A 21,614-nucleotide genomic window follows, 5' to 3' on the forward strand; every position below is an offset into this window, starting at 1 on the left:
CTGACAGTAACAAAACTGATCTTTGTAAAAAGTCTTTTTTATCTCAGTAATTTGTTAACACTTTTCCAAACTTCTTTCAGAAAATGTGTAGTATATCAGTAGGAATCATTTGTAAAACTCAGTGCAGGACAGTCAGTGACACTTGATCTACTGACTGTTAAACTTGGCAATATTTTTCAGGTTTTCCATTCTAAGTGAACGGAAGCCTGATCTGACAACAAAAGGTAGGGCTAATTGTTCTCACAATCTGGGCTGTCAGACTGAATTTTGGGACAGATTTAGCCTTTCAAGGGAAAACACTCTCATCAGGATGTCTGCCCCCATGAGGGCAGACAGGAGAGAAAAAATAAATTTAAGAATGAATACTTTTTTGGGATTAAAGCAGCATTGGGAGGTGCAGAAAATCATGACTAGATAAAAAAATATATGTTTTTTCATCATTTATCCATAGTGGTCCTTTAATGAGAGCAAGGCAGATGACGTGGTGAATGGTTCTTGTTGTCAGGTCCAAGAAGGAGCGGCCTTAGGTCAACTGGTGCCCTAGGCAAAAAGGCTCCACAGCGTCCTCATCACAACACCTGATGCCCCTATCCTGGTCTACTTGCACCAAATAAATAATGGGAAAGCACCCCTGCTAGAGTGGCACCCTATGCAGCCACCTATTTGGCCTATGCCTAAGGCATGCTTGTCCAAGACAAAATACAGAATACTCTGTCTCACTAAGAGACTTCTACAAATAATATCTAAAATATTACTGCAGGGATAGCTTGCAGAATTACATCATTTCTTGTCATCTGGCTTCTAGGTCCCAGGCAAATCCCCCATTGCTGGAAGCTGGCAACATTTAGCAACGGCATGTAAAAATACTCATACAAGGGTTTTGCTCAGAGGTGCTGGAATTCATAACACAATTGCATTCCTTCGTGCTTTCAGAGTAGCAAACAGTTTACTCCAAAGACAATAGAGAAAGCTTCCTAGAACAGACTTTGTGTCTCTGGCTGCATGCATCTTTTATGGCCTATAAAGTGATTTCATTCCAAATATTTTTTTTTCTAAAGTTTTCTGCACTGAAGTTAGCCCTCCAGTTTTCTCTGTTAGCATATACATTTAAACAGTTACAAAAGTGCTTGTACATTTCTGTTCTGTTCCAGTAGGGCACTCTCTGGATACATTTTAAACACCAGCACTTTGCAAATATCTTTTCAACACAAACATCTATACAGAGCAGTTTGATATACACATGACATACAGTTCTAATACATTTGTAACACAAGGATCTTATATTACATACCATTTTAATACATTTGTAACACCAGCATCTTGTATAAATTAATCTGATATTCACAAATGCCATATAATTATTTACAAAATTCTATCTAGTTGTGCTGGCAGTACCTCCTTACATCACACTTCGTCCGCCCTTCAAAGACTCAAGCTAGTTTTTCAAGTGACCCTTGAGAAACATTACTTGAAAGGGATGAGTTTATCTGGGAAAACATTACCCCATACCCTGTCTTGAGATCCCAGCTGCCTTTGCATTGCTGACACCAGTACAGTGTTACACTGTCATATCATATGCCTGCTACTACAAATATTTGGCACAATGGCCTCTCTATCATGGCAAGGTTTCATCATGTTAACATGGTACAGTTTGTGCCCCTGCCTCCTGCCTAGCAGTTCTTCCACATAGTTAACATCAGTGAACTTCCTTACTACTTTGAAGGGTCCTCCCCAAGCTGCTTGCAAGCTTGTTATGTCTGACAGGAATGTGAACCATAACCTGCTGCCCTACGGCATACTCTCTGGCTTGAGCATTTCTGTCATACCAGACCATGTTCTGCTGTTGGGCTCCTGCCAGGTTCTCCTGGGCCAAGCCCATGAGTTCCCTGACCCTTGTCCTGAGGCTTAGGGCATATGCCACAACAGACTCCTTGTGGTATTCACACTCACCCTGCCACTCATCACAAATCAAATCTAGAGGTCCCCCTCACCCCATGCCCATACAGCAACTCAAAGGGTGAAATGCCTGTGGATTCCTGAGGCACCTCTCTATAGGCAAACAAAAGATGGGGCAAATATTTGTCCCACTCCATCTTAGACTGGTCTGCAAATGCCTTTCCATGGTCTTTAGTGTAGAGTTTAACCTCTCCACCAGACCATTAGTCTGGGGGTGGTAGGGTGTGGTCTTTAGGTGCTTCACCCCACAGCACTCACACAGACAAGCCAGCAGGTCTGACATGAAATTGGCACCTCTGTCAGTCAGTATTCCTTCTGGGAAACCTACCTTGATGAAAATCTCTAACAAAGCATTTGCCACCTTTTCTGCCTCGATGAAGGACAGAGCCACCCTCGCAGGGTATCTTGTAGCATAATCTACTACCACTAGGATATACTTCTTTCCTGTGGAACTTGGGGTACTCAGAGGCCTCACAATATCCAAAGCTACCCTCTGAAATGGCTCCTCAGTCACAGTCAAAGGCATCAAAGAAGCTTTGACCTTGTCTCCTGCCTTGCCTACTTTTTGGCACTGCTCACAGGCCCTGCAGTACCCTGTTCCATCTCTGGAAATCCCAGGCCAATGTTCTGCATAATGCATCTCTTTGTATGTTTTATGTCCATATGACCTGCAAAGGGAATCTCATGGGCTATTGTTAGAAGTGCCAGATGGTAGCCTCTGGGTACTACCAACTGCTGTATTCTCTCTCCCTCTAGCCTTCCCACAGGGTCCACTCTATATACAATAGCCCTTTGTTCCAGTATACAGATTCCCCTTTTTCCTGAGAATCAGGCACATTCCTAGCTACCTCCCTCAAGCCTTGTAATGTATGGTCTGAGAGCTGAGCCTGTATCATCTCTATTTTTTGTAATCTTTCCCAGCTTCCCTTCCACAGGAAGTCTGGTATCCTCTGACAGTGGTGCCTCACTGTCAGCCTGGATACTACTGCTCACCTCTGCCCTTGTAGTCACTCTGTCCAAGGGAACATCAGTACCCACCAGTAGCTGTGGCTCACCTTCAGTGTCACTGCTACAGGGTATCTCCCTCCCTGAAGTAACCACCTCACCAATCCTGACTTCAAGTGTGCAGTCTGTCTGGGCCCCCTCCCAATAGGCTACCTCACCTACATGCCTGTCTCCAGGCCTGACTGCATATAACTGCATGCACACAAGGTACGGATTTATCAAAATCATTCCCTATCAGGATATCTGCAGGGATATCCTCAAACACACCTACTTGCTTGCTTCCTTTTCCACCCTCCCAGTCAAGGTGAACCCTAGCCAATGGTATTTGGAATGGGTCCCTCCTAAAGCTCAGACTGGAGTAGACTGCCCAAGTAAGTAGTGCTCCTCTTCAACTATTACAGGCTTCACAATGGTTAGGTCAGAGGCTGTGGCTTGTTTCCCATCTACTAAGATAGGATATAACCTCTTGTGGTAGTTTGGTACCCTTGTTGTCTTCAGACAACTTACCACTGGCATTCTGTCATCCAGCCTGCTGGCTCCCCCACCGTTTGTTTCCCACCTTGCCTCTGTGGACATCTATATGGTACATGATCCCACTTGTTACATTTAAAATAGCTAACCCTTAATCCTGGCTGTGTACCTAAACTGGTGGTTTAGGCTTCCCACCATTGGTTCCCTTATAACCATGTGCAGCACTGGCTATCCCTTTCCTGTGCAGTGATGCCCTGCTTGCTAGGTGTAGGTCTCCCTTTTTCCCAAACTCATCTGCAGTGTTGCATTCTCTGTCCACCAACCAGATTTTCTTATCCACAGGCAAAGTGCTAAGGACTTGTTCCTTCACCAAAAGGTCTGCCAGCTTTTCAAAACTGGTGACCTGACACCCACTCACCCACCTATGAAAACAAGTTTTACTCAGCAGTATACAGTAATCACACACACTTTCATCTGCCTTACATCTGTGCTCATGAAACATTTTTCTGTAAGCTTCAGGTGTTAGCTTAAAACACTCTAATAAACATTTCTTTACTTGGTTATACTCTAGACAGTCAATATCAGACAATTTGAAAAGAGCAGTTATAGCTTTACCATGGAGTAAAGGCTCAAACACCTTACCCAGAGCCCTTGGTCAACATTATGCTGTTTACATACCCTTTCAAGCATGAATAAAACTACCAAAAGTATCACTTTCTGTAAATTGTGGAAGGAATTTACTGACCTTTATTTCTTCTGGAGTTCGGTTATTCCCTTCCCCATTATCCCATGACCCTGGTGAAGAGTCAGCATCTCCTTTTCATGTTGTCTCTACCTCTCATTTTCTTCAGCCTCCAAATGTCTCAGTCTCTCATTTTCCTCAGCCTCTAAATGCCACAGTCTCTCTGCTGATTCTATTTCCAAATGTTTAGCTTCCAGCTCAAGTCTCTTTAACTCCAGATGGAGTTTTAAGTCCTCTGAGGAAAAGGTGAACGGTCCATTTTCTGAGAGCTGTATATCCCCAAGGCCAGTCTGGTTGCCTTCCTGGTTGCTGGTCTATGATGCAGCTGTGACTAAGGCTGCACTCATTTCCACTTTAGTCAGATTGGCCTACACCAGTCCTTTGGTTTGTAACATCTCAGCCAACTGGCTCCTTGTTAGCTTGTCATAATCCTCTGCTGACATCCTTGCCTGCTCTCCCTGACTAAATAAGCTAGCAAAAAATAAATAAAACTATTGTGATATGAAACTCTGAATGTTTACCATGTGGCTGCTTGAGAGTACAAACACATTCTTTAGTGACCACTGTTTACAGGCTACAGGACTTCAATATCCACACCACTGAATCCCAATATATGATGTGGTGATCCTACCACTGCCAACCAAATAACATGTGATGTGGATATCCCACCACTGCCAATCAGATGTGATGACCCACCACTGGACCAGTAATCAAGGAGCCTCAATCCTTACCACTGGCAATGCTGGGGGAGTTTACTGACAGGACGAGAGGTATACGCACAGTATTTCCAGATGCAGCTCTCTGCATCAGGTGCAATTTCCCTTAAGAGATCACAGAGACCACAGTCAATCTGGGTCGGGTTTCTCCCTTTTGCTCCAGATCCTCAATAAGACTCTTCACTGGCACAGCTATAGAGTTGAGATCTCAGATGATTGACCAAGCCAAGACCAGTGCTTCATCTCCCTGCCCAAGTGGCTGACACACTCTCTTCGGGATTGATTTACACACACACACACACACACACACACACACACACACACACACACACATGCACACACACCTGGGAAAGGCTGGCACAGGTTTACTAGTTATACCCCCTTCTACCCAATCTATAAGGTAGTTTCCCCTGCCACCAGTCAGTCCTTATCAGCTACTTTAGGGCTCTTAACAAAGGGTGTCCAATCTTACTGTATAATATTAATATTACTACAAATGGCAGTTTGAGCAAGAACAAGGCTATTAAGAGTGGCTCACACAGTGTCACCAAATAAATATGCAAGTACTCTCAAAACTTAGATATCTCTGCAGAGATCAGCCACAATGAATGGTTTACCTATATTTAATAATAAATAAAAGAACAAGAAAATATTATGTATATATTCACAGTGACATCAGAGTTCAAAATCATAAGAAATATTTAAAACAGCACTGCAGAACAGTCTCAAATAAATAATTAAAAATATTTAAACTAAGCTTCACTGTATTCCTGGCTATATCTAAGAGAATTACTAGTCCCTTGTTAACTTACTTAATTAGAGCAAGACAGATGCCGTGGTGAATGGTTCTTGTTGTCAGGTCCAAGACAGAATCCTGAATGCTCTGTCTCACTAAGAGACTTCTCAAAATAACATTTAAAATATTACTGCTGGGATAGCTTGCAGAATGGCATAATTTCTTGTCTTCTGACTTCTAGTCCCCAGGCAAAACCCCCACTGCTGAAAGCTGGCAGCATTTAGCATCTACCTGTAAAAATGCTCATACAAGGGCTTTTGCTCATATCTTTGACAGATGTTGGAATTCATAAAACAATTGCATTCCTTCATGCTGTCAGAGTAGTGATTAGTTCACTCCAAAGACAATACAAAAAGCTTCCTAGTACAGACCTTGTGTCTCTGGCTGCATTCATCTTTTATGGCCTAGCATATGAATTGATTTAATTTCAAATATTTTTTCTAAAGTTCACTGAACTGAAGTTAACCCTCCAGTTTCCTCTGTTAACATATACATTTAAACAGTTACAATAGTGCATGTACATTTCTGTTCTCTTCCAGCAGGGCACACTGTGGATACATTTTAAATACCAGCACTTTGCAAATGCCTTTTCAGTACAAACATCTGTACAAACCTGTTTGATATTTATTTATTTATTTTATTTCATTTATTTATTTACTTTTGTTGACTGGGAGTGTCCGACCTGACATAGGTCCATTTTTAGCGGAGGCCTGGGGAGAAAAGCTCCACAGTTACAATAAACAGACAGTAGTTACATTGGATTACATAGCAATTAACAATTTGGTTAACATAGCAATTAATTAAAACATATTTACAGATGAAGAACATAATACATAAGTAGATAACTAGAATCTTTATCTGCGAAGTACATAACAGATATTAACAAATGTTACAATAAGAAGTTCCTGCTGAGAGTGCGGTGGTGGTGGAGACTGCAGTGGTGGTGCTGCGGTAGCATTGTCACCTCACAGTAAGACATTGTCCTGTTCGATTCTCAGCTAGAGCATCTTCTGTGTAGACACATGCATGAATGGGTGTACCTTCGTTGAAGGTTGTGTGTCAAGGCCGGCAACTTGGCACATAAACATCTACTGCCAATCAGTAGCGGACCGGGTTCCGCTGTGGTGACCCCTAAACGGGAAAAGCTGAAAGACACAACAACAACAATAAGAAGTTCTTGCTGTATAATAAGTACTAGGCTTATGAGCATCTGAGCTTGCTATAAATAGAGGTAGTTACTGGGGTGGAAAGAAAGGTAGTGGTTGGATGGGGTGGGTGATATTAGAGTGGGAGTTGAAAGGGCATAGCCAGCATGTTTTTAGGTGCACTTTTAGTAAAGTTTTGAAGTGGGTGCTTGATGGTACGGAGGTAATTCTGGTATGCACATGACATATACTTCTAATACATTTGTAATACAAGCATCTTATATGACATACTGTTTTAATACATTTATAACACCAGCATCTTGTATAAATTAGTTTTATAGTCACAAATAACATATGATTATTTACAAAGTTCCAGCTAGCTGTGCTGACAGTACCTCATTACATCACAGCATCTATGAATGCTTAATGCCATTTCCTGAAGATGCCACCTGCAGCAGCTTCTTACAAATATTTTGTTTGCTGGTTACTAGTTACACTGTACATTTATGCTCTATATGTGCATGCATATCTGGTACATTTTCTGGCAGTAAGTCACTAGAGCTCTGCTTTAGAATTTAACCAGGGCATGTCTGAAAAAGAGATTTTATGGATCCAGATCATATACCCTTTCAACAAAAAAAAAAAAAGATGGAATCCAGTAAGTTATGCTTTAAAACATCACCAGCTGCAAGGATACTGTACTGTCATCTTAATTAGCATTTATTAAGTGCATTTTGCAAAGCAAATTGTGTCATCTGATTGTTGTAACATAATGGTACAACTTTTTGTTTAACGATTCCATTAAGCTGCCTTACAAGTATTTCTAGTATTAAATAGAAAAATCATATTTTAAAGTATTACCCCTGGCAAACTGCTCTTGGTTAGCCAAAGTGCTGAGGTCAGATATGTGGACTTGGAAAATATTTCCAACATTTGACAAATACATAACTCATATTTCCTGAATTTATTTTGCTGTGACATATATATCATCCCTGTTTCCTGACTTTATTTTGTTGTGATATGTAACTCCTGTTTCTTGAATTTATTTTGCTGTGACATTTATGTAACTCCTGTTTCCTGAACTTATTTTGCTGTGACATGTATGTAACTCCTGTTTCCTGAATTCATTTTCCTGTGACATGTATGTAACTCCTGTTTCTTGAATTTATTTTGCTGTGGCACGTATGTAACTCCTGTTTCCTAAACGTATTTTGCTGTGACATGTATGTAACTCATGTTTCATTAATTTATTTTGATGTAACATCCATGCAATTCCTATTTCTTGAGTTCATTCTGCTATGACATGTATGTAACTCCTGTTTCCTTAATTTATTTTGCTGTGATGTGTATGAAACTCCTGTTTCCTGGATTTATTTTGCTATGACATGCACGTCACTCCTGTTTTTTGAATGTATTTTGCTGAGAAATGCATGTAACTCCTATTTCCTGAATTTATTTTGCTGTAACATGTATGTAACTCCTGTTTCCTGAGTTTATTTTGATGTGATGTGCATGTAACTCCTATTTATTTCCTGAATGTATTTTGCTGTGACCTGCATATAATTCCTGTTTCCTAAACTTAATTTGCTGTGATATGGATGTAACTCTCGTTTCCTGAGTTTATTTTGTTGTGACATGCTCATAACTGCTATTTCCAAACTTGAGTATGGAATGACAATATGGAAACCCTATAGGAAAACAAGCATGAATAAACTGGAAAGAGTACAGTGGAAATATACCAATGGCATTCATGTATGTGAAAATCTAAGTTATTACAAAAGACTACAATATCTGAACTTGTACAGTGTCTCTTACAGATATTTAAGAGGAGATCATATTCAGGTATATAGGGCATTTAGTGACAACTACCTCTGGGAATGTTTGGGGTTATCAGAAAGTACTAGAGAATCATCAGATAACCTATGCAGAAGATTCTATAGGAATGAGAAGTGTACTAATTGGTTCTCTGACAAGAGTAGCTGATGCATGGAGCAGACTACCAAATTACATTAAAGCAAGTACTAGTTTAGATATTTTTAAGAACAGCCTGGACATTTATTATGGAAACAAGTGTGTTGGTATATTGGTAAGCTAGAAGGGCATTAATGCCCATGCTTGAAACATTTGTATGTATGTATTTATCTGTATTTCCTGAACTTATTTTGTTGTGACATATTTGAAACCCGTTTCCTGAATTTATTTTGCTGTGACATGCATGTAACTCCTATTTCCTGAATTTTGTTTTGTTGTGACATGCATGTAAGTCCTATTTCCTGAAAGTATTTTGCTGTGACATGCATGTAACTCCTATTTTCTGAATGCATTTTGCTGTGATGTGGATGTAACTCATATTTCCTGAATTTGTTTTGCTCTACAAGTATGGTAGCAAAATTATCAGCCAGTTGATAGTTTCTGTTGAAAACATTAAACAAGAGGTAATATCAATATAGAGAAAGGGGTGTGAACAGATGTACAAGACATTGTAGAAAATTCTCCTTTTCTTGGAAAGAAGGTGGAACAGCAGAATAATTTAGAATATGAGTAACAGAGATTGGCAGGGGATACCCTGAATGGCTTAAGTATTGCATCAGATACGGATGATAGAAAAGGATGACAATAAATCATATTTGTCTTTACACACACTATGATAGCAACTAATGTAATAGCTTTTTATGAGTCATACAAGGAAACTAAGAAGCAATGGCTCAGCTAAGACACGAAGCCCTAACCTACATTTTCATAGTATCTATCCAGTTTGTTTGCCAGAAGAAGTAAAGTTTGTGGTTTCTGACAAAAATAGAATACTTAGGGCCAGCCCAGATCTCTGTGTCTTTACTATGCAAATGATGAAGTAATTCAACCATGTTCCATCTGAGACATAGGTCATGATTATGTATCATTGTGATATATATATATATATATATATATATATATATATATATATATATATATGTATTTATATATATATATATATATATATATATATATATATACACACACACACACACACACACACACACACACACACACACACACACACACACACACACACACACAGACACACACGCTGCATGCATGTATGATTGTAATATTCAAATATTGTTGTGGACATAATGCTGTGTCATTTAGACACATTAATATATTATGTCAGAGATCCATTCTTAGGGATCTATTCATTATCACTGGTACACAGTGGAGCAGGGATGGTATGTTGTATATCTACCAACCAAAGCCCTAGGCAATCCACAAAGTGTTGAGCTAAATGAGGGCAATTATATAAGCAGTCTTGAGCCATTATATAACCTTCTTCTCCATGGAATAAACATACAAATGTATCCCTCATTGATCTTTTACAATTCAAGAAGCTAGCACCATTGGATTACTCTCTGGTCCTGGGTAATCTACGGAAAAGTAGCTATATACAATGCAATGGTGCTGCATTTCTGAGTGCAATCATCCACTTACCCTGCTGAGATTATGTTTATCAGTCAGTACTGAGTAATATATTAGCACTATCATAGCAATAAAAATGCCAATTTCCCAGTAAGAAAATCTTTGCTGGGAGTGCAAAGTCTTACAGTGCAGGCAGACTTGTTACCTCAGCCAACCTTGTCCTGCCTACATACAGTAATGCAGGTAAACTCCTACCAATGGGAGCTCATATGACACCAGATCTCTTCTCTAGCATAATATGGTAATGGCCTTAATCAACTGTTATGCCTAATTGCTGTGATTTCATTTTGACCACAGTTAGGCAGAATGAGATAGGGCACTGCACCAATGTACTACTGCATAGAAAGGAATGCAAATCATATGTTTTTGCAAAGAAGTTTTATACCATACTATGCTGTGTTGTCATGCCACACTGCAACAGCAGATTAGCTGCCTCTGAGTGGTAGGAATAAAATGAGATGAGCACAGGAGCACTTTGTACATTATGTGCAGTGTAGTCCTGTGCAAGATTCATAAAGTATAGATGAGGTTTGTAAACCACTGCTATAGACCACGATTCATGTCTATGAAGCACAATCCAGAATGGCAACATAGCAGATATAGTGTGCATAGATCTTCTCGTCCCACTATGTCTATGAATATGTGCACTCAATTCATCATTGCCACAGTTGCAGACATAACTGGAATGGTTTTAGAGCAGCTGACGTTCAAATCCTAGCTGAATCACTTGCTGTCTGTGTTGCGTTTTTTAAGTAGATGCACCACGTTCTTGCATATGACTGGCTTCATTTGATGACTAAGTGGTTAACAGACTGAAGTATTAACAAATGGTCCTTTAAACTACTTAGGACCCTCCTCAGATTATAGCAGGTCATCCATTATCTAAAATCAAGGAAAATACATTGCATAACATGCTCTGAGTCATTAACTTTTCTCTTATTTGCATAGACAAATCCTAGCAATGCTCTGTCTTACTTTCCAACCCTGATGTCTACAATATAGGAATCACTTTAACCATAAACACAGAGGTGACAACTATGTACCTGGATAACTACATATCCCAAAGGCTTAATTAGGCAAAAAGACCAAGCCTGGAAAGCAAGAAAAAAGTAATTCATTTGACAATAATCAATAAATTTAGCAAATGCAGCATATCAACGAAATAGGTGATTTGGATTTACAGCTTTACTTAAACTGCACTGCAAATCCATCAGCTAACTAGACACACAACTGATCATCCATGTCAAAACAGGCTAGCTGCACAGCAAATGAGTAAAAATAATATTTATTAACCTTAATAATTACTATCCAAAATCAAATGTCTGCTACATCAACCAACCACAGTCAGGGTCATACTATCATTATCATCATCAACAACCCCCTTTTTCCTAGTTTTCTAGATGGGGTTGGGGTGCCGCATCAGCTATCACCTCTCTTGCTTCAAAGTGACTCTTCTATCTTCTGTGCCATTCATTCCTGACTGCCACAGGCCTTCTCTCACCGGTCCAAAAATCTCTTTGCTGGTTGTTGCCATTTCCTCTAACCCTATACCTGTCTGTCCCAAATCTTATTCACCAGATTGATTCCTGCTTTTCCTGCAGATGTAAAAAAGAATAGAAACCCCCTTCCAAACATGGCTGTATAGACAATTCTCACTCTGTACATAATAGAAACTTTTATTAGTCAAAACAGGTTAGCACATTCATATTTTTAATGTTTATGTATTGATGTGTTTTTAAATTGTGAGTTATTATGGATGCAAGTGCTACATATATATTCTATATTATATATGTTTGTTTACAGTGTTTAAGGATTCACCTTATAAGAGGTGTATTATTATAGGTTTATAGGTTCATAGGTAGGTACTAGGCTATTGGCCCTGGAGCCTATACAAGCCCAGCCAAAAAGGTACCCTGGCTTTTGCCACCCAAGAAAATTATTTTCCTGTGCCACTGTCGAGCAGAGACACAGAGGTGATCCCCGGGGTGAATTTCTTATTTCCCATCCAATCATCAAGATTTTTCTTGAAGAGTGTTAATGAGGAGCTTTGTTTGATATAGATAGGTAGTTTATTCCAGAGTATGGGAAGTCTCTGGGACAGTTCCTCACAATGTGAGTAGCTTTTCTCAATAGTAAGTATCTGATCAATTTAGTTGATAATTGATGGAGAAAATGCATTTGTATTTAAATGGATGTTTTCACAGTGATTAGAGTGCTGCAGCTTCAACTGAAATTTAGATTTATAACTATGTTATAACATGTTTCTTAAGTATGTTAGAATGTTTATTCCTCAAGGAAGGCTGTTATCATTTTGCTATATGAGTTTTCTAATGTTTTAATGCTTTAATTGCTTTGAGGACATGTGACTGTTTTAAGCTGCTGTGATTGGCTGAGTCATGCTTTTAACTGTTTAACTCTATTAGCTGTATGTTAATGGTCTGAAGAAGCAGAGTATTTTCTGTGAAATCGCTAACCTGTTTTGACTAATGAAAGTTTCTATTGTATGGAGTGAGAATCGTCTATACAACCGTGTTTGGAAGGGGTTTTCTTTTTTTTTTTTTTTTTAGATTTTGTTGTTGTTTACTTACTTCAACCTTTACCAAGTGGCCTTCATATAATTTGTGTGCATTTCCTGCCAGAACCACAGTAATCTGTTCTCTTTGACCTTCTCTGCAATTGGAGCTACTTTGGCTTCTGTCTTATCATATGTCTCAACCTCTTAGCTCAAGAAATCTGTACAAAGCCTAAAATAATGGGGGAGGGACAAAGGTCCAAAACTAGTGACAGATTTTAAATGTTGTTCTCATACACTTATAAATTTGCTAGAATAACAGGATTTGTGTTAGCATGTATTTTTCTGAAGGATATGAAGTCTAAAACTCAAAAGTATATAATTATTTAGTGACTTTAGTCAAGAGTGATTTTCCAGAACATCACCAATTTATGAGGAACATACCAAAAATATAAGGGAAAATCAGAGTAGTCTGTGAAAATCTGTACAGTTGAGAAGTATGTTTCAGCTTTCCTCATTTCTTCATCTGTCCCACAATGTGCATCCTACCACCATCTCATGCATTTCATCTCCATCACCCCTGACTACCTGAACTGTTCTACCTTCACTGCCCAGGGTTTCTATATCATACAGTAGTGCTAGTCACACCATTGTTTTGTACACCTTACTTTTCAGCTTCTTTGGCATTCTTCTATCATACATTACCTCTAGCACGCTGTACCAGTTGGCTGCAACCCCTTTGATTTTAGCTTTGCCTTTCTCATTCAAGTTTCCCTTCTCCTCAGCCACCATTCCTAGATACTTGAAGCTGGTAACCTGTTGCAATGTTTCCCTTCTGTCTCAGATTTCATCTTCTTCTGATTTTCCCTCATTTGCCACCATTACAACTGTATTATCTATACTCAGCTTCATCCCAATGTGCCTTCAGTTTTGCATTCCTTTCCCCTGTCATTTGCTGAAGTTCTTCTTCAAAGTCTGCCTGTAATGTCACATTGTCTGTATGCAGCAGCCTTGTTGATCTGTCCCCTCCAACCTGTTTGCTAATGCAGTCCATCACCAGTATGAACAAGCAGTGGGTTCAGAGCTGAACCCTGATGTGCACCCACTCTCACTGGAAACCCCTCTGTATGTCATAACACAGTTCATATGTGTGCCATTGGGTCCTTGTACATAGCCTGTGCTAATTCTATCAATATTTGTGAGACATTGAACCACTGAAAGACTGCCAAATCAACTGTCTTGTGTCCTTGTCATATGCTTTCTCCAAGTTCAGGAATGTCCAGTTGGACTCTTTCCTCATCTCTGGCTTCTTAACTATCTGTCTAACTGCAGACACTGGGTAGGTTGTTCTGCATTCTGATTTGAAACTGAACTGCTCATCTCCCATCTTACTTCCTACTATCGTGCATATTTGTTTATCAATCACCCTCTCTAGAACTTTCATGCAGTGAGACAGGAGTTTGATACCTATGTAATAGGTTCATAGGTTCATAGGTTGATACTAGGCTATTGGCCCTAGGTCTTATACAAGCCTAGCCATAACAATTCCCTGGCTATTTCTTCCCAGAATATTTCCCTGGTCCCATGTCTAGCAGGGTGACTGACGTGATCCCCGGGGTAAATTTCCTGTCTCCCATCCAATCATGAAGGTTCCTTTTGAAAAGGGCCAGAGGCACTCAGTTTGACATGTAATTGCAGTCTATTCCAGAGTACGGGGAGTCTCTGGGTCAGGAACCTGTTCCTCCAGCATGTTTTGTGATGACCAGGTTTAGATCCCTGGAGCATGTGGCTCTGAGGGATTGGGATTTCTTTAAGTGTAGCATGTCCAACAGCACTGGGTTTGACATGGCCTTGTATGTTAAGCAGAGATCGCTTCTTAGTAGGCGATATGTGACAGAGTATAACTGGAGTTTTTTTAGATGGTCAGCATAGGGCATCTGCCTTAGGCATGTGATTCTTTTAGTGAGGTACTTCTGTCGCCTTTCCAGTTGTTGCAGATGTCTTGTCAGGTACATACCAAATGGGGTGTTGTACTCTATAATGGGTCTAATGAAGGGTGAGTACAATGGGACAATGACCTCCTTTTTTTCTTGATGAAAAGCCCTTGGTGATGAGGTGTGCCACATAGAAGGATTTCCTGACTGTTGTGGCTATGTGGTTATCGAAGGTGAGACCACTGTCCATCTGTGTCCCTAAGTCCCTTATCACACTTTCAGTGTTTAGTGTACTGCCACTTATGTGATAATTCATGGGTACATGTTTTTTCCCAAAGGAGATAACTATACATTCTTGGCATTGAGTTTCAGCATATGGCTCTGGCACCAAGCATCTGTTTCTGTAAGGCCCTTTTGTGGAATATCTACATCATTTGGGGATTCAATAATGGCTCCCAGTTTGCAGCCATCTGCAAACTTTGTTAGCCAGAGTCCCTTAGTGCTGGCCTATACTTCAGAGAAGTAGATGCCAAACAAGAGTGGTCACAGGACTGAACCCTGAGGTACTCCGCTTGTCACTTGTCTGGAGCTAGATTTTGAGTTGGCTACTTTTACAGTGTAGGTTCTGTCAGTAAGCCATTTGGCAACCCATCGAGTGATGTAGGGATTAATGCCCAGCTTAGTAAGTTTATCTATGATTTCAGAATGAGGGATGGTGTTGAAGACCTTTGCGAGGTCCAGATAGGCTGTGTGGATTGCCTTACCCTCATCCACAGCTCTGGAGACTGATTCGAAGAAATCAATCAAGTTGAGGAGACAAGATCGGCCCTTTACAAAACCAAAGTGGGTGGGGTCCAGTGTTTGAAAGTTGCCAATGTCTTTGTTTATAAGTTCCATGATAATGTGTTCCATGGCTTTGCAGATCAGGCTCATCAGACTGATGGGACGATAGTTCCTGGGATCCAAGATGTATCCCCCTTGTGGAGTGAGATAACTGTAGCTGTGTGCCACTCACTGGGCAAGAAGCCTGAGGTGAGGCTATGATTAAACATGACACTTAGGTGAGGTGCCAGTTCATTTTGTAGTTCATGTAGTACCCAGCCTGGGATGTCATCTAGTCCCAAGGATGCTGTATTCTTAGCTTTGGAGAGTGCATTTTTTACCTGTGTGGCCGTGAGTACCGGAATTTGGCAATCTTTTGGTATTGAGATGGGCCCTTTAGGGGGTGAGAGGGGGGTGAAGTTGGCACTGAATTGATCTGCCAGGATATTGGCAATATCCTTGGGATCAGTATATTTAATACCATCCTGTTGTAGCTCAGAGCAGACCTGAGCATTGCCATTTAGATTCTTGACATAACTATAGAATGCTTTGTGGTTGTCCTTGGAATCTTTGGCAATTTTATTTTCATAACTAGCTTTGGAGGATTTTGTGAGGGATCTCAGCTTCTTACTGAGGTTGGTAAGGGAGTTTTTTGCATCCTGGGATTTTCGTCTTTTCTGCAACAGTTTCTTCCTTCTGTTGTATAGTTTGTTTATGGCAGGGGACCACCAGATTGGGTTCCTTTTTTTGGAGGGAACCGTCTTGGTTCTGTTTGGAATGGCATGAGTGGATGTGCTCATACAGTGCCTTAGTGTAGGATTCAGCGGTTGAACTTCCACTTCCCGTCTGCATGGGTGTCATGATGTTTGTCGGTTCTGACTTGAGTAGCATGAAGTTGGCTTTGGAGAAGTTTTTTATGTGGGATGTGGATGTTAAGAGTGATTAGCTTATGGTCAAACCTGACCAACGAGGAGGTGATCACTGTTGTGGAGCATTGATCTCCCATGTTGGTAATGACCAGGTCTAGGATATTTGAGCCCCCGGTGGGAGTATGGATTAGTTGGTCCAGGGCATTGGAATTTATGAATTCCAAGAATCGTTGGGCAAAGGTGTTGGTACCCGAGTAGTTTTCCCAATTAATGGCAGGGTAGTTGAAATCACCCAGTATTAGGGTGTTTGGTTGTATCTTAATATTATCTGGTACGTTTAGAAAGCCGAGAGTTGTGTATGTACCCTTATGTCTTGTACACTAACATTAGAATATTTATACCCCAGTCATCTGGAATATGTCTTTTTCTCCATACTGACCTTCTGAAGCCATTTCATCTCTAACTCACTGAACATCTTAATGATATCTGGTGTGACCTCATCTGAGCATGCTGCTTTCCCTGACTTTATTTTCCTTACTGCCATCTTAATGATATCTGCTGTGACCTCACCTGACCCTGCTGTGACCTCACCTGACCCTGTGCTTTCCCTGACTTTATTTTCCTTACTGCTGTTCTTACTTCATCTCGGGCAGACTATTCTTCTTCTTTCATTGTTGGCTGTATGTTGAGCACTATGGTATGTTGTGCATTTAGAAACAGCTAGAAGTACTCTTTCCATCTGACTTGTATGTCTTGTAGGCTGGTGTTTGGCAACCCTTATGAAGAGTTCTGGTGACTATCTTGTTTAGCTTTCTGTCTTTGCCTTACAACCTGAGTTTCTCTGTGCCATCTACTGACTTACTTTCTAGAAGATGGCAGAATGCCATTGTTGCTCTGTTGTTTGCTATTGTAATGGCTCTCTTAGCCTCTTTATTACCCAACCAGTATTCCTTCTTAGCCATGTCCATCTTTTCAATGCCCTTCTTTTTCCTGCACTCCTTCTTTTTTTTGATGACTTCTTGGATTTTGGCATTCCAATACCAAGTTTCCTTATTTACCTTATTTCCAGGTCCATACCAACCCTCCAGAAATTAGCCTCATGTTCTTTTCCCCCGCACAAATTGAATCAAAAGAAGTTTAAAACCTCTTTAAAACTGGACCAATCAGTACCTGGGCTGCATAAGATGTATGCTTTGCTCCTCAGAATGGTGGCAAAGTATATTGCAAAAACACTAACTTGCATAATTAAGCTCTCATTGACATCTGTTGTAGTCCCTCATCTGTTCAAGCAAGCTCACCCAAAATCCAAGTCCACTCTTTCATCAACACTATTATTCCTTTGCCACGTCCAGTGAAAAAATATTCAAATCATTACTATACAACCCGATGCTTGAGCGCATAAATTTAATTTGCTATGGTGTGGTCAGTATGTTTTTTGAAAAAATGTTGAACTATCTTCTTGCAACAACCAGTTAAGTTTATACCAACCTAAACAATGGACATATTACAAATAGTACATTAATAGAAATGGTCAGTACATTTGAAATACTGAACCACTGCCTCACACATAATAATCTGGACAGGTTTAAGTTGAGACCTAACACTATTATCTGGTTTAAGAGTTACATACAGAAATGAGCTTTCCAAGACAGCCTGCTCTCTTCTCTGTCAGAAAGAAGAACAATTAACTGTGTTTGCCACAGGAGTCAGTATTTGTCTCACTTCAATTATTTGTTTATAATTACCTCTACAGCTCTTGCATCACGCAAACTAATATGGTATGCTGACAATATATTGTTAATGCAGTGTGATAGGTCAGCTATAGAAGTAGAAAAAGGGTACAAGTGGAATTCAGTCAGCTATGTTATGTGGATAAACAAAGATATGCTTTTAATTAATCTCAGTTAATAAGCTGTGATACTGATTGTTTCCAACTCCAAAACAATCAAATAATGGTGTTCCTCCTCCTGGACATAAAAGGTGCTTGGCAAAAATACATTGGTCTCATTTTTGGTCCCATGATGTCATTTAAATTGCACCCTAAAAAAGTGGCACACAAAACCCTTTCACAATAAAAAAAAATGCTACAATATTTCACGTTTCGAATTACATAAAGTGTGGTAAGTCATTACAAGGAATGTGCTTGTACTCAGATTACAATATTTATTCCCACTTATCACATTCTTCTCAGGATGTGACACAATCCTACTATAGAAAACTGTTAACAAATTAAGTCATTTTGCTTATCTTGCAGCTCCACTAACTTAACACTAAGCTCCTAAACAGATTTAGTTCACTGCAAATCAGTAACGGTATCCTTCTGCTTGATGCCCTGCTATATAAAGCATTAAAATTACAACACTGCCCTTCCTTATACAGTAAAGAGTAAAGTAGCAGACAGGTCTAGACCATAATCTTTCATGATAACAATTCACTTCTGCTAATAAAGCCACAATATAGTCTAACAGTTTGTAAAAAACGTTTTTTCAAGACTTGTGCCAGCATCCTGGAATCACATACCTAAGCATTTATACACAAGAAACACTATCCATTTTCAAAACTAATCAGCCATTCACACAGAACACATTTAAGTGCTGTAAAGATAATGGTAAATAAATCTCAGGTAGACGTGCCGGCCTAAAATATGAAATCACTTCTTTTCAAAACTGTAACAGGAGAAACCAACTGATAATACTTGAACTGTAAATATTGTGAAAATAATGTTACACAAATCTAGTAAATTATTCTTTATAAATAATAGGTTGGTCATTAAGATGCTAAAGGGGCATTCTTGGCTTCCTTATCCGCATTCCTGTAACCATTGTGATATGAATTTTAACCTAATTGCATGGACTTCTCTGAATTTAATACCAATGTTGAGGGACACTGGCTTCTCAAGTTTGCCAATGACTGCAAGCTGGGAGCAATCAATGAATCCCCAAATGATGTTGACATCCTACAAACAGGCCTAAAAATGACAAATGACTGGTGTCAAAAATATGGTTTAAGACTAAATGCTAAAAAATGTGTAATCATACCCTTCACTAAATCAGATATCCCTGTAAATTATAATATTGTATAATACTGATACCACACCCCTAAAAGTAGATCCAGTGGTGAGGGACCTAGGAACATAGATAGGTAGTAACCTAAACTTTGACCACCAGGTATCCACAGTAGTGAAGGCGTCCTTATGTGGTTCAACTTATAAGTAAAGGCATGGCATCAAGGTAAAGTAGGTCATAGTTCCATTGTCCTCAGCCCTCATCAGGCCCATACTGGAGTATAGTGCTCCCTTATGCATGTACCTAACCAGGCACTTACACCAAATGGAGTAACCCCAAAGGTTTCACACTAAAAAAATAGAAAGTGTGAGACACGTGCCTTACTTGATCTGACTGAAGGCCCTGTCACTTTACCCTATGTCTCATATCACTTATTGAGAGGTGACTTATTCCTGACCTACAAGGCATTCTCTGATCCAGTCCTTATGAAAATATTTCATATTCACAAGAAAAATTATATGAGGATTACACATTCCATGGACCTCACTCTAACAGAACGTGCTAGAGAGACAGATTCATATCTCAAAGGCTACCTCATCTATGGAATAAACTTCTCATCTTCATAAAAAAGCTAGTCTCTCATTGTCTTCAAAAACAATTTGGATAAATGGACAGGGAACCATAAACTCAATCCCAGGGTACTGCTCATGTCCCTTATGGACAAAGGTAGTCTGCATAATGACTCAGGGCCCTAATACAGAAAGACCCACTACCCTGATACTACCCCATCCCATATTGTCATACCCTGGGTATTATTGGCTAGGCTTCTAAAGGCTCTTGGAACATTAGCCTATTAATCCCATACCTATGAACCTATGTATATATACACATTGCTGTTTGTTCAGTATTGTCTATCAACTCTGAGCATAGGTCATAGCTGAAAAGGGTCAGCTGATAAGTCCACACAGCCAGTTCGCAAATAGCTAATCAAAATGAATAACAAATGACTCTTCAAAAGATGTTTATCAGTCTTATCATTTTCCGCATGTATTTCCATGACTGATGGCATTTTCTGTTGTGACACAGCTGGAGCAAGGAACAGTGGACCACGAAGTGTAAAATGTATAATGTGCAGTACAGCCTTCTCAGTTCTTCCTTGACCCAACACTCAAACAAAATTTAGAAAAAAAATAAATAAATAAACTCCGAGATCCAAATGAACAAGTGACAGCACCCAAAATAAAGATCACCAAAATTAAAATGCAATTTAATGTTCACTGCAAAGTAAGAGCAGCCCTGTACTTGGATGCAAACGTCAGTCTCCAGAACAGATTCTTTCTGCAACATGGTGTTAACAGAGGCACTATTGTACACCATCAGTAAGGCTGCTCTTAAAGGACAGTATACTAAGCAACTGTAAGGAAATTGAAAAACAGAAAACATCTTGTCCTAGACATTGTGTTTCAGACTTTGTGTTTTTGATTCAGTGTGATGTCAAGCTTTTCTCAGAGATGCCCAGGTCTCTCTAAAGTGCCATTTACAATGGAGCTTGATGAACAAAGGACGACACCTGTAGCCACAAACACAAAGAGTGAGTTAAAGGCTTGCTATACATTCACATGTTTTATCTTATTAAAAATGCAGTTAACATTATGATATCAGGAAAGACAGCATTCTCTTAGGAACACAGATGAAATGGTGACAGACAACAATGGAGGGAGATGGCATTTATTTATTTATTTATTTTGCAGTTATTCCTGTGTTTTCAAACTGCAGTAGTATAGGTAAAACAAACAAAAAATTAAAGCAGTTCTTCATTAGATGTTGAGAATATAGAAAATGCATAAATATATAATACTGACATAATACTCATACCATAATGTTGGGTATGGGATAGATTCAAAGCTGTATGAAACAGTTTTTTTAACACAAATGGTGCAGATTCAATGAAACAATCAAACAGATAAGCTTATAATAGAAAAAAGTGATAAAATGTTAAAAGGGCACAAGATAAGCATTAGATAATATGAAGAGAAAAGGATTTTTACTCTGGCATTCCATATAAATGTTATGTTCTCTGCTACAAAGTTGCAGGCATGAAAAAAGGTTGTTTTTTATGGTATGCCAAATATTCCCTGTGTGCCGACACATTTTAAATTGAAATTTTGTTAAGTATGCAAGCCTACTA

Source organism: Protopterus annectens, chromosome 17.part0 (genome assembly GCF_019279795.1).
Source record: "Protopterus annectens isolate FY-2018-M chromosome 17.part0, PAN1.0, whole genome shotgun sequence".
Classification (NCBI taxonomy): Eukaryota; Metazoa; Chordata; order Ceratodontiformes; family Protopteridae; genus Protopterus; species Protopterus annectens.